The sequence below is a fragment of the Durio zibethinus genome, chromosome 22 (assembly GCF_047325235.1).
Source record: "Durio zibethinus cultivar Kanyao isolate XHJ-2024 chromosome 22, ASM4732523v1, whole genome shotgun sequence".
Classification (NCBI taxonomy): domain Eukaryota; kingdom Viridiplantae; phylum Streptophyta; class Magnoliopsida; order Malvales; family Malvaceae; genus Durio; species Durio zibethinus.
In genome coordinates this window covers 1,933,979-1,947,959 of record NC_143183.1, presented here as the reverse complement: position 1 = coordinate 1,947,959, position 13,981 = coordinate 1,933,979, and the positions used below count along the sequence as shown (strand labels likewise).

Below are 13,981 nucleotides of genomic sequence, written 5' to 3'. Positions count from 1 at the left end.
AAATATATAAAATATATAAAATATAAAAATATATATATTAATGAATAGTAATAATAAATAAATAATAAATACATAGGATATAAAGGAAGATATATACATAAAATATAAAATAAAAATAACAAAAATAAAATTGGACTTACCAATTTGGACCAGGCCCAATTGATTCGGGCCTGGACCAAGTTGGGTGTCTACAAATTAAATATTTAAATTAAACAAAAACATTATTAATTTTCCTACCCCTTTACTTAATTACCCTTTAGCCCTTTCTTTCTATTTTTTATTCTTTTTTATTAAAACCCTAAAATCTATATCCCTAATTCCCCCTAATGTTTGAAAAGATAATGAGCCCAATTTGAGCACCACAAAGTATAGAAATTTCATGGATTTTTTAAGCAAATCTACTTGATATTTTGAGAATGTAACTTACCTGCAAGTTTTATCCTCAATCAATTTCATCTCTATCTTGTTAAACCCCATGGTTGCACCCCAATTCCTCTTGTTATTAGAGATATAGATATTTGAGAGACAGAAAATGTTGCTCATTTTCTGTACTAAAATTTTCTAAAAATGACTTGAACAAAAATAAGACCATAAATTTATACAATAAACTTAGACTATCTTTATAGACTCTTGACGTGAGATTTTAAGAAATTGCTTAATGTTGCTTGGCTTGCTCCTAGAATTTGTTTTTTATGTCTTATATGAATTTAAGGCAATAGAAAGAGATAGAGTTTTGGAGGTTATGCCGATGACTGCAGTGGAAAGTGTTTATTGTGTGATGAACCTAATTAGGTTAAATTATATAACAGATATATGTACTTTAGTTAAATAGTAAAATTAGCCCATTTATCTTAATCTATTCAAATTGGATTCCTATTCATTTAATAGTCAACTTTAGTTAATTTATTAATCGTTCAAACTTTTTTGTAAAAATTGATAATATAATATTTTAACTTTTTTAATGTAGCATTTTTGCTTATATGGCCATTGACTTTGTTGACGTGTAAAGTCATTATGATCAAAAATGATGATGTGGTAAAAATTTTTAACACGTCATCATTTTTTTCACACCAACTTTTCTTAAATTACGCGGCTCATCTCTATACTTTGGTTAAATAGTAGAATTAGTCATTTTACCTTAATATGTGTTCAAATTTGATCCTTATATATCAATTAATTATCGAATTTAAAATTTGATCTAAAATAACATATAAAAGCATAAATTATTAATTCGAGCGTGATATTTTTTTTCATATTTAGATAAATTTTTTTTTGGATATTTGAATCATTAATTGGACTTAATTTGACAAATTGGGTTAATCTCAAATTCGACTATAAGCACAAAATAAACTAAATTATACATTTTTCTTTATTTTTTCAATTTTTATTAATTTCTATTTATAATATTCTTAAAATATAAAAAATAAAAAAACTTGTAAAATGAAAAAAGTGAAAAAATTAGATTAAAAAAATCATAATCAACAAACTCAGATATACAGTCAACAATAAAAGCAATTGTAGACATTCTATTCTTTTTGAAAAAAATTTCAATATTAAATGGCTTTGAAATTTCATCTTGACATTAGGCTCAAAAATTGTTTTTTGATCAATTGGTTTAATTGTGAAATTGAATTTTAAACCCAAATTTAAAACTCTAAAAGTATTTTATTTATTATTTTATTTATTTATTTTTATTGTTTAGTTAGTGAAAATCAAGAAGTCAAAGTTAAAAAAAAAAAAGAAAATAAAAAATTGAAAAAAGTTATGGAAAATATGAAATTTTTTTTGGAAATATTAATTTAAAAAAAATTTGAGAATTCAATAGCAATCGACAAGATAACACAACAAAAATAAAGACAATTAGCAAAAACCATTAGAAATAATTTTTTACTGAGAAATTTTTTTTAAAGGTTTGAAGTTCAGAATTTTTAGGGTATTATGCTCAATTTTGCTTTAGATGATGATACAAAATGGTGGTGTCGATAATCGATTTCTGGGTATTAACGGTTTTAGTTTTTATGGATAAATTTTCTATGATTGTTGAATTTTTCAATCACTGATTTCTATAAATCTCATTAAAATATGAGTTCTTTGAAAGAGACTTGTAAAAAGAAGTAAGAGAAAAACAAGAATGAGAGAGTAGAAAAAAGGAAAATTAAAAAAAAAATTTTGTTTTTATAATAGGTTGAAACGATGCTATTTTAGAAGAAGGGTTTGGTGTAAATCTTGTGTTGACCTATACATTGACTTTGTTTACAATTTGATCTATTTTTATTGAAAAGTTTTTTTGTCTTTTATTTTATTTTTATTTTACTTATTTTAGATCACATCTTAAATTCGATAATTAATTTATGTATAGGGATCAAACTGAACTTACATTAAGATAAAAAGACTAATTCCACCATTTAACCAAAATATAGGGATAAGTTGTGTAAATTAAGAGAAGTTGGCATGAAAAACTAATGACATGTCAAAAACTTTTATCACGTTATCATATTTGACCACATAGACTTTACATGTCAACAAAGTTAATCGACACGTAAGCAAAAATGTCACATCAAAAAAATTAAAATGTCACATCATCAAGTTTAATGAAATAAGTTTGAACTATTAACAATTTGATTAAATTTGATAATTAAATGAAGTATATGAATCCAATTTGAAAACATTAAGATAGAAGAATTAATTTCATCATTTAACTAATGTACATATATCTGTTACATAATTTGATCAACTTAATTATCCACACATGGATTAGTTCAAAATCATAGGATGAAAATAGTCAAATTCAAAAAGATAATACAATGATTAATTATAACAAATAATCTTTGACCAAACATGCTGGAAACTAAAGGACCAACAAAATCGACAAAACCAATTGATTTAAGTCATTTCAATTACTTTTTATTTTCATACTATTAATTAGTCAGTTTGGTTTCCTAAACAGATGAAGCCCAATTAATCAATTTTCAAGTTTTTATAATTGACTAAACCGAACTGATCAACCACTCTGGTTTATTTAAAAGTCAATTAGGTTTAAGAAACATTTACACCAATAATGTAGGTGTAAATCATGTTAATCAGTTTTTATGATTTTGTACATCAACTTAAATATTATATTTTAAAATTAAAAAAAATTATATTATGAATAATATGATAGGATTTAAACTTTTTTAAATTCCATTATTTATGTTTCGTAAATAACAATAACCATTATATAAAATTAACTATAAATTCTCTATACTCTCGACACATCTTTTTAAGAGTATAGAATGGATTATTTAATTTATTAAAAAAATTGTTATTTCATGTCTTAATATAACCATAATTAAAATTCACAATTTAAAATCAAATACTATGAATGGATTTTATTAACTACTTTACATGAATTTTTTTATCTCATGGGATTGGTATATGACCTCTTTTCCTATAACTCTTCCAATTTCAACATAAAAAAGTCTTTAGACAATTTAAGAGAAAGGAAAAATGCCATTGGGATCAATAATTGGCTTTACTTTTTCGCTCTTTAAAGAAAGTTTCATGCAACATCATTTGAAGTGACTATGAACTTGAATGCTGGTACTAATAATACTGAACCCTCTGCCCTCTCAAACAAAGCTGAAAAAAATCCTACTCAATAAACAATAAATAAAAAACCATAAAAAAAGTAGTTAAACATAGACCCACTCCTCATATCTCAAAGCCCACAAAACTCATAAGGTAGGTCAACTATTAACTTTCTTAAACTTTAGGGATACTTTTAATATATAAAGTATAGATTTTTAGTATCGGACATAATTTGATATTAAGACTGATAAATTAACAAGAATTATACCCTTAACGATAGGAAAGATAAGCATGATTGAAAGAATGAAGGAGACTCAATAGAAGACTGATTTCGCAGCTAAACACAACGTAAAACCAGTCATTGAATTAATACCTATAGATTATATGAACACTACCTTCTCGAAGCGGAGGCCAAACACCACTTTGACCACAGAAATTATTAATAAATAATCTCCCAAGGAAATGGTAAATGTTAAGAGTGTTCTTGTTGCCAGATTTTGCTTTGATATTCAGATAACTATTTGAAAGTTTTCGAAGTTCGATCATCAAAAGATAAGATGTTACTGTGTCACGGACCTAAAGGGAAGTTGTGAATCTCATATCGAACATAATAGGAGGGTCATTGGGGTATAAAAAGGTTCACACCACCTCTGCCTTGTGAGGCACCTTTTATAGGATAAAATTGTGAGTCCAGGGGGGCCAAAGCAAACAATACCTCACAAGGGTGTGAACGCGGCAGGAAGGCTGATCTGAGATGCAAGATGAGTGGATGCCTGAGTCTCGAAGCCGCGTGAGTTCGAAGCTTAAGTCTTGACCCGTGACAAGTGGTATCAGAGCCAGCCCTAAAACGGTTCGATCTACATCAAGCACCTCGAGGGAGGTAGGCAGGGTGGCCAGCCTCCGTGACAAAGGCGTCACGAGGTTAGGTGCGAGAGAATGTTACGGACCTAAGGAGAAGTCTTGAATCTCACATTGAACATAATAGAAGGGTCATTGGGGTATAAAAGGGTTCACACTACTTCTACCTTATGAGGCACCTTTTGTAGGACAAAATCGTGAGGCCAGGGGGATCAAGAGCGGACAATACCTCACAATGGTATGAACCGTGGTAGGAAGGCTAATCTGGGACGTCGGATGAGTGGATGCTCGAGTCCCAAAGTCGCATGAGTTCGGAGCTTAAGTCTCGACCCATGACAACTGCACTTGGCTGTGTTCTCTATTCCACATCATGAACAGTTAAAAATGGTTTGGGCGAGGCAATTTATAAAAGAGAAGTTGACAACATTTACAAAGCATACCTTTCTCGTCCTTTTGGCTAAGATCAAATGTAGTATATGTTCTAATCAGTTTAATATCTGATATATGGGTCATTGATCCACATGATATTAAATTAATTTTTTGAGAGGGAAGGCCCATCACAACAACTTGCTGCTGGGGTCTTCGAGCGTCTCCTATGCCTTGCACTATTGCATGGGCCAGATGCACCCCACCAAATCTAGTTGAAATAGATTTAAGCTTCTTTGTGTTTAACAAGAAAATTTTTGTTGAAAGCATATAAGATCAAAGTAGTTGTGAAAAATAGGGGATTCTTTCCAAACAATTTGATGTTTTCTGTATTTAAATCAGGAGGCATGCTAAAAATACAACAAAACATAGAACTGAAACAGAATGTTGAAAACACCCAATATGGACACAAAGTTTGATTCTAGTATTGCAATCTTAGAAGATTAAAAGTTTTACGGCCTTTTTTTAAGTTGGATTTAGTTGTATTTGAGTCAGTGTATCAATTCATTATGTTGGAAATACTGGGTTATATTTTTTTCTCTCATGAATACTAACTCAACACTCTGTATTTGCCCGGTTCCTATAAAGTGTCCACTTGATTTGATCAAACATTGATTGACTGAACAATGTTGTTTAGGACCAATCTTGGTCTCAAAGGTATTGATAAGAAATAGAAAAACCTTGTAAAAAAAAACAAACTGATCAACAATAATTTATATCAATAGTTGTAGAAAGCATGGTCATGTATAGAAATTGACAGATTATAAGGAATACAAAAACATCAGAATTAGAAAGAAAAGTTCGGTATATTTTTTAATAATCCTGCAACATAAGGACTTCGGTGACTAGGGTTTAGGGTTTGGGTTCCAAATTACAATTTCATTATGATTTGAGTACCCTTAATATTACAAACAAATTGTTCAAAAGAAATAAAAAGAAAACAAAACAAAACCCCAATAATTACATACTATAAATGACATTGAAATCAATTAGTAGCAGTCATATTCTTAGAATTCACATCAGAATCAATGGCAAACAAGGGAACATTTAGATCAAAATCGATAATTCCTCTCTTTAAGCCCTTTAACAATGCAACCTTGTATGATAAACATGGGAGCAGGGTAGGCATTTGGCTTCAGTCCTGATTGAAACATCTTCAAAGCACACTGAACACATGACCAATGATCTTTCATCAATCTTTACCTTCTTCAACCTTTCAATGGCTGATTTGCTAGCAGGCTTGATCATCTTTGGAGGATTGTTATCAACAAGAGCATCCTCAAGAAACCCCATAATATCATCATTAGTATCGAATACTACCACATCTTTCATGTAAACATCATCAGAGAACTGATCATCATCATCGCTTTCATTATTAGGAAATATGCTGGATAATGGTATGCATAAAAAAGCCTTCTATCCCTCTAAACTCAAATTCCAACTAAAACTTAATTTAATTAATCAGACGTATTAAAACTTGAAACAAAGAATACAATAAAAAGAAGAATTGAGGGTTGCAATTTTTTGTAATTGCAATTTTTGAAAGGCAAAGCTTAGGAGAAATTTATAACACAAGAGAAGAAGCGATTTTAAGTTTCCTTAAATTTGAAGGATTATTCATCAGATTTAAGTATTACAATATTTTGGACACTCTTATGTAGCTGGAACAAAAAAAAAGTGAAAAAATGAGAAAAAATATGTCAAAGAAAAAGTTTTGTGATAAAATAAATTGATTTATTTTTTGTAGTTGTATGAGAAAAAAATCGAAGCTATGAGAAATTTATGATACAAGAGAAGATGGGGCTCTAAGTTTCCTTAATTTTAAAGGATTATTCATCCTAACTACAAATGGATTTTAAGTTTTATTAGATTTTGAACACTCTTATGTGGCTTGAACAAAAAAAAAATAGTGAAAAAATTGAGAAAAATGTAAAATAAATTGATTTTTTTTTGTTGCATGTGAAAAAAATCAAATTTATATTCTTTAGTTAACGTATTTATACATAATAAAATAAATATTTAATAAATATATATAAGATGTATAAGTGGATAATTACACTATATTAAACCACATGCTTAGGTTTGAATTTGACTTATATTGTATTGCTAAGTAAGGTATAATTAAAAGTATGCAACTCTTGAATTCTCTTAAATGTTAAAATTTCTTAAGAGAAATAGTGGGTTATATTATATGTAAATGCTCTAGAAGCAGTTCATAATGGGAGCTTGAGGGGCCTTACCCTTTCTAAAAATTTTAAAAATCTTTGGTGTATATCTATTTATCTATCTATTTATATGTATATAGATATATATATATATATATATATGCATGTTTATTTAAATTGGTGTTGATTATATGTATTTTAATTTAATAAAACTTAAAATCACATTGTCATTTCTTAACTATATCCATAAATTATATATTAAAATCAATAATATTGTCATAAGTGTTAAATAAAAAATATATAAATTTAATAAAAATTAAATTAAAATTTTAATTTTCTTAATAAAATTAAATCAAACAAATTGATTCAATTGATAAGTTCATCTCCAAAAAAAATGGTAAGATTCAAATATTATTAATGGTAACCCATTACTGGCTGTAACTCTTGTATACAACACATTGTGCTCATATTTCTTTTTTATTAGTTAAATTACTATTTTAGTTAACTTTATCTTAAAATCAAAGTTCAAAATTTGTTGTCCGCGACCTCTTGATGTAGTGAGCAAGTAACTCTAAAAAGACACTAAATCTTACTTCGAGCCAAGATTTTTTTCCCTTTTCCTTTGGGTTATGCCTTTCTATAAAAAAAAATTTCAAGATTTGCCAGAATAGCTCTCCCATAAATGAGTGTTAAGAACAACCCTGGTTTAGTTTCTTACCATAATTTAAACTTTTTTAAAAAATGTTGCAAACAGTTGTGTGCGTTAGTTGTTAGAAAATTCAAATAAGAGTGGAATAATTGTCACATAATGAATGATGAAACTAGCCAAAGCTATTGAAAAACCGGAAGCTGGAGCCTGGAATAGGATATGATGACGATAATGCATGGCAAATTGGCAATACTCATTTTGGTTGGTCACAGCTAGTTAGAGAAAGTGTGGCACTGGTTTTGGCCCTTTCAAATTTCCCCAATTCCCCAAATTTGTGTTTGAGTGATTGAAATTTTATTATACTTCTACCTGTTGTAAGCACCATGCATCTTTGTTTGAATTTGAGGGATCCTTCCTTCTCCTTTTTCTTTTTTAATGGTTGTGGAATTGTACACTTGGAATTTTTTTCCGAAAAAATTTTTTTTCAAAAAATATTAAATTATAAGTATATGTGCTTGCCAAAAAATAAAAAATAAAACATAAAAAAAAAAGATTGAATATATGTGTATTGAGGTTGGTCGATTAGGATTGTAATTTCTATTTGTTTATGTAATTTCATTAATTTAGATATACTCGTGTTACATTTTAATCTTCAATGCATTTTAAATAAAATAATGAATGTTGATGGTGTTGTTGGATGTCTTGACAAGAAGGAAGGAGGCGAGGTTTTAGGAAAAAATATCTGTGACTTGTAACCAAAAAGTATGATTACAGGGCATTAGAATTGTTACTCTAAGGCATGCTCTGATGTTAAGGTAAGGTAAGGAACTAAGGAAAATGAAAATGATAAAGTGTGCGAAGCTTCGGTGGATAAACTTTAAAGAGTGTTGGGTCTTGTGTGTTACCTTGAGTACTTGGTTTCTATCTACCTCTTGTATTATATCAAAGGTGATGACCTAATTGAAACAGTTAACAGTTTATAGGATATTTATAGAGATTTGAGAAAGATCCATTGGATGAGAATTGCATTTAATAATTTAAGGTAAGTGTAGGCTGCATTTATTGATCCTAAGCAAGTTGGATGTCAATTGGTCAATTTTTAAGAGATTGTTTTAAGAAGTTATTGGCGGAGTTTTAAGTGAGTCCTTATTTTGCTGAAGGACGAGCCATCTCCTTAGAATAGATGACGTAGCTATTTAGGCATATTTTGCTTAGACAACTCAAAGTCTTAATTGTGTTAACCAAAATTTGATTGTTAATAAATTGATTTAGACATAACAATAAATAATAGTACTAATAAAATTAAAAAAAATAAACTTGTCACTTATAATTATTGCACTATAATTAATTATAATTCAAATTACTTATGATTCATTAAAATATTATGTAAAATTCAAACTTATAACTAATGAATATCTATATAATATTTTGTTATAATTGATTAATAGTGGTATGATTCAATCCATTACAACCTCGAATACCCTAAAAAAAATAAATACTTAAAAAATGCATTATATGCATAATTTGCATTTAACTGTGTTGGTTTGAACACCTAAATATTTAGTTAAAATATAAGTATATAAATCTCTTACTAAATCCCTCATTCTCCAAATATAAGTGTTTGGTTTTGAATTTTATCACATATGTATACAATATAAGGAATTCTTTTTACAAGTGAAATTGGTAATGATAAATTTTTAAATAACTTAATATTTTTATTGATATTTTTATTTTTTATTTTTTATATTTTATAGATTTTTATAAAAAAAAATGAAAGTATCTGTCAATGAAACCTTAAAGATTTCGGCAAAGAACAATGACATATATTGTATCTGTCCAGTTTGTAGATAAGACAAGATATTAGTGGAGACAATTAATTCCTAACTTCCCCCAAAATTCTCTGTAACATACACTAATAATATATATATTTATATATGATGAATTTCTTGAATATAATAAACAATTATTTTTTCTTGCTATCCCTTTTCATATTAAACAATGAAAAAAAAAATCAATCAAAGGCATGCTTTAATTTGAGAAAACTTGATCATAATGAAAGGTAAAAAATCATGTTGAAATTTAAGGAATATAACCACCCAGTCTCCAAGACCATAATGTTAAGGCAAGTGCAACTGCACAGTCAGGTACATCCGGTGTCGGAAACTGTAGTCTTGAAACAGCATTGCTTTTCATATCTAAAACTCGTCAATGTCCATTCTATAGATAATTGATTGTATCATGTCATATATTAGCAGCAATATTTTGAGTCTGAAGCCCTACTTTAGAGTAACCCTTGAATGCTTGCTAATGCATTGATAAACTAGATCAAATCTGATAAGCTAGTGTTCAACGGGTTTGATTGAACATTAACTGAATGATGTTCTTTAGGGAAAATCTTGGTCTCAAAAGCTTTGTCAGAAAGTGTAAACTACTGCATGCATTTGTAAGATTATTCAAAAACCCTGCATAACAAAATAAATTAATCTACAGGAATTTATATTAATACTTGTAGAGAGCATGGTGATGTATAGAAATAGAAAAATATCATAATCAGAACCAAAAGTTTGTTATATTTTTTAATAATCAAGTAACAGAAGGACATCGATTATTAGGAATTAAGGTATGGGTGACAAATGAACATTTTCATTATAGGTTGGGTACCCTTAAGATAACAAACAAATTGTTCAACTTCAAAAGAAACGAGATAAAATAAAATATAACCCTAACAAATACAAACTACAAACGACATTGAAATCAATTAGTAGCAGTCATGTTCTTAGAATCTACATCAAAATCAATGGCAGGTAATGGGACATTTAGATCAAAATCGACAACAGGCATTTCATAGCAGCACAATGGACTTGTATTCCTCTCCTTAAGCCATTTAACAATGCAACCTGTATGATAAACTTGGGCACAGGGTAGACGTTTAGCTTCAGTCCTGATTTAAACATCTTCAAAGCACACCGAACACAACACTAAAGATCTTTCATCGATCTTTACCTTCTCTAACCCTTCAATAGTGGATTTAATAGCAGACCTGATCACCTTTAAAGGATCTTCATCAACAAGAGCATCCTCAAGAATCTCCATAATATCATCATCAGTATCGAATATGACCACATCTTCCATGTAAGCATCATCAGAGAATTGATCATCATAATCCCTCGCATTATTAGGAAACATGCTGGATAATGGTAGGCATAGAAAAGCTTCATGTCCCTCTAAACTCAAATTCCAACAAGAGACTAAAAAACTTAATCTAATTCATCAGACATATTCAAACTTGAAACAAAACATGCAATAAAAAGAAAAATGGAATGTTGCAATTTTTTGTAATTGCAATTTCTCAAGGGCAAAGCCTACGAGAAATTTATAATACAAGAGAAGAGGCGGCTGTAAGTTTCCTTAATTTTGAAGGATTATTCATTCTAGCTGAGAATGGATTTAAGTATTAAAAGATTTTGGACACTCTTATGTGGCTGAAAAAAAAAAAGAAAAAAATGAGAAAAAAAAGTCAAAGTAAGAGTTATTTGATAAAATAAATTGATTTTTTTTTTGTAATTGCTTTGGAAAAAAAATCAAATTTAATTTTTTATTTTTTATTTTATGTATTTATACATAATACAATAAATATATAATAAAAAAAAATCTATTGTTAATATGTTATATAAGAGTGAGGTGAGGTCTACGTAGATATCTTAAGTTCGTAATGATTTTTATTATAGTATATTTTCAGTATTTTTTGGGTAATTTGTATTTTATTTATCAAGCTAACAGAATTCTACTACAATACAACAATCCAACTGTCTTTAACAAACCATCAATATATGCATCTCTAATTGCTGCCTATTCTATCATGGCAACATTAAGATTCCACGCATCACACATCATCTTATCTACTGTATCCGTAGCAGTCTGACTTAGTCCCTATAATCGAAGTCTCACAACATCTTTTATGTGTATCTCACTTAGTCCCTGTAATCGAAGTCTCACAGCATCTTTTATGTGTTCAAGGACCTGTAACATCCTGCTGTTGCTCTCTTTCCATATCCGATATCTGGCATTCCAGGCTAATCGCAATATGATGGAGATCAAAGCTTTCCCCTTCAATTTGCTCACTGCCCATCTCAACTCTTCAGACCAGTTCTCCACCCCCTAAAGATCGTGCACTTCCGTAATATCTTTTGCCAAATCTCTTTTGAATAATCACATCCAAAGAACAAATGTTCCCTGGTTTCGTCCTCTCTCTGGCACAGGCAACATTTGTCATCCACCTCAATTCCCCGCGTTTTCAACCTGTCCTTTGTTGAAAGTCTATTTAATATCGCCATCCAAGAGATCATAGAGTGCTTTGGAATATGGTATTGAAACCACATGAGTTTATGCCATTCAACGTTCTCTTGTTTCGGCCTAATCATATTTCATACTATAGCAGCTGAGTAGGTGTTGCTTAGAAAAGGCCAGATCTCAACTCCATTCTCTATCTTTATAAATTGCTGTGCAATCTATCTAAACTGAAGTAGCTTCCTCCAGTTCCAGCTACTGTTTTGTTGTTCTGGAGCCTGCTAGATGTTCCTCTCCTTCAAAACATAAGCTTCTAGCCGTCCTATCCATATTGAACCAGCTTTAATAAAAACGTCCTGTATATTCTTCATGAGACAAGCCTGGTTCCAAGATACTATATCTTTAAGACCAAGTCCTCCAGATTTAGGGAAAAAAATTGCACACCAGCTCAATGTAGCTTCCCTCGCTGACCCTTCTCTCCCTTTCCAGAAAAAAATGGAGCATAGTTGATTTATCTTCTTAAGCACATGCCTTGGTATAATGAATTGCCTAGACCAATAATTTTGCATACTAAACGGCACAGACTGGATTAGCTGCAACCTTCCACCGTAAGACAAATGCTAGCTGCCCAACTTTTAATCCTGGCTGTGATCTTGTCCATTAGTGGCGCACAATCTTTTCCGGTGAGCTTCCTGGTAACTAAAGGTACCCCCAAGCATCTAACAGGCAGCAATCCAATTTTAAAACTAGAAACCTGCTATATTGTACTGAGCTCCCATCTATTAATTCCTGTTGAATATAACTCACTTTTCTCACAGTTAAGTTGTAGGCCCGAAAAGGTGTAAAACACCTTCAGCACCTCCTTTACACCAATAACAGAATCCAACTTACCCTTTGCAAATATTAGTAAATCATCTGCGAAGCAGAGATGCGTTAAGTTGACTGTATATTTTCAGTATTGGACACAATTTGGTATTAAGACTGAGAAATTAACAAGTTTTATCCTTTACGGCAGGAACGCAGATAAGCATGCTTGAAAGGACGAAGGAGACTCAATAGATGACTGATTTTGCAGCTAAACGCAGCATAAAACAAGACATTGAAGTTACACCTATAGATTATATGAACCGTGCCTTCTCAAAGCAGACGTCAAATACCATTTCAAATACGCAAATTATTAATAAATAATCTTCCAAGGAAATGGTAATTGTTAGTGTTTTTGTTGCCAGATTTTGCTCTGATATTCAGGTAACTAGCAATCAGTTTTCACTGGTCATCGAAAGATACATGTCTTGGCTGAGTTACCTATCCCACATCATGAACAGTTGAATAGAGTTTGGGCGTGACTAGTTATGAAAGAGAAGTTGAGAGCAATTGCAAAGCATACCTTTCTCGGCCTTTTGGCTAAGATCAAGTGTAGTATCTGTTCTTATCAGTTTAATATCTGATACGTGGGTCATTGATCCACATGATATTAAATTAATTTTTTGAGGGAGAAGGTCCATTACGGTAGCTTGCTACTGGGGTCTTCAAGTGTCGCCCATGCGTTGCACTGCTGCATGGGCCAGGCGCACCCAACCAATTCTAGTTGAAAAAGATTTTGGTTTTTTTCTATTAGAAGAAAATTTGTGTTTTATGTACGAAAGATAAAAGCAGTATGAAAAACAGAATTATTCTCAAACTATTTGATGTCTTCTATATTCAGATCTGCTAGACAAAGAGATGAAGACCAAAAATACAACAGAACCTAGAACTGAAACAGAATGTTGAAAACACCCAATTTGGACTAAGTATGATTCTGCAAAGGGTGTAATAGATGTATTATTATTGCAGTCTTAGATGATTAAAAGTTCGATTTAGTTTGATTTGAGTCGTATCAATTCATTTTGTTGGAAACACTAGCCTCTCTTGTTTGCTCTCGTGAATACTAATGTCACGGACCTAAGGAAAAGTCCTGAATCCCACATCGAACATAATAGGAGGGTCCCTGGGATATAAAAGGGTTCACACCATCTCCGTCTTGTGAGGC

At 30.4% G+C, this 13,981-nt stretch overlaps 2 non-coding genes across 2 annotated transcripts; both read left to right on the top strand.

Annotated features, from left to right (window-relative positions):
* The first annotated feature begins 4,861 nt into the window (after positions 1-4,861).
* Positions 4,862-5,057, top strand: LOC149512444 (U2 spliceosomal RNA). Its single transcript, XR_016332211.1, has one exon. It is a non-coding gene; the product is annotated as a U2 spliceosomal RNA (small nuclear RNA).
* Positions 5,058-13,335: 8,278 nt separating this feature from the next.
* On the top strand, positions 13,336-13,531 carry LOC149512443 (U2 spliceosomal RNA). Its single transcript, XR_016332267.1, has one exon. It is a non-coding gene; the product is annotated as a U2 spliceosomal RNA (small nuclear RNA).
* The last annotated feature ends 450 nt before the right edge of the window (positions 13,532-13,981 follow it).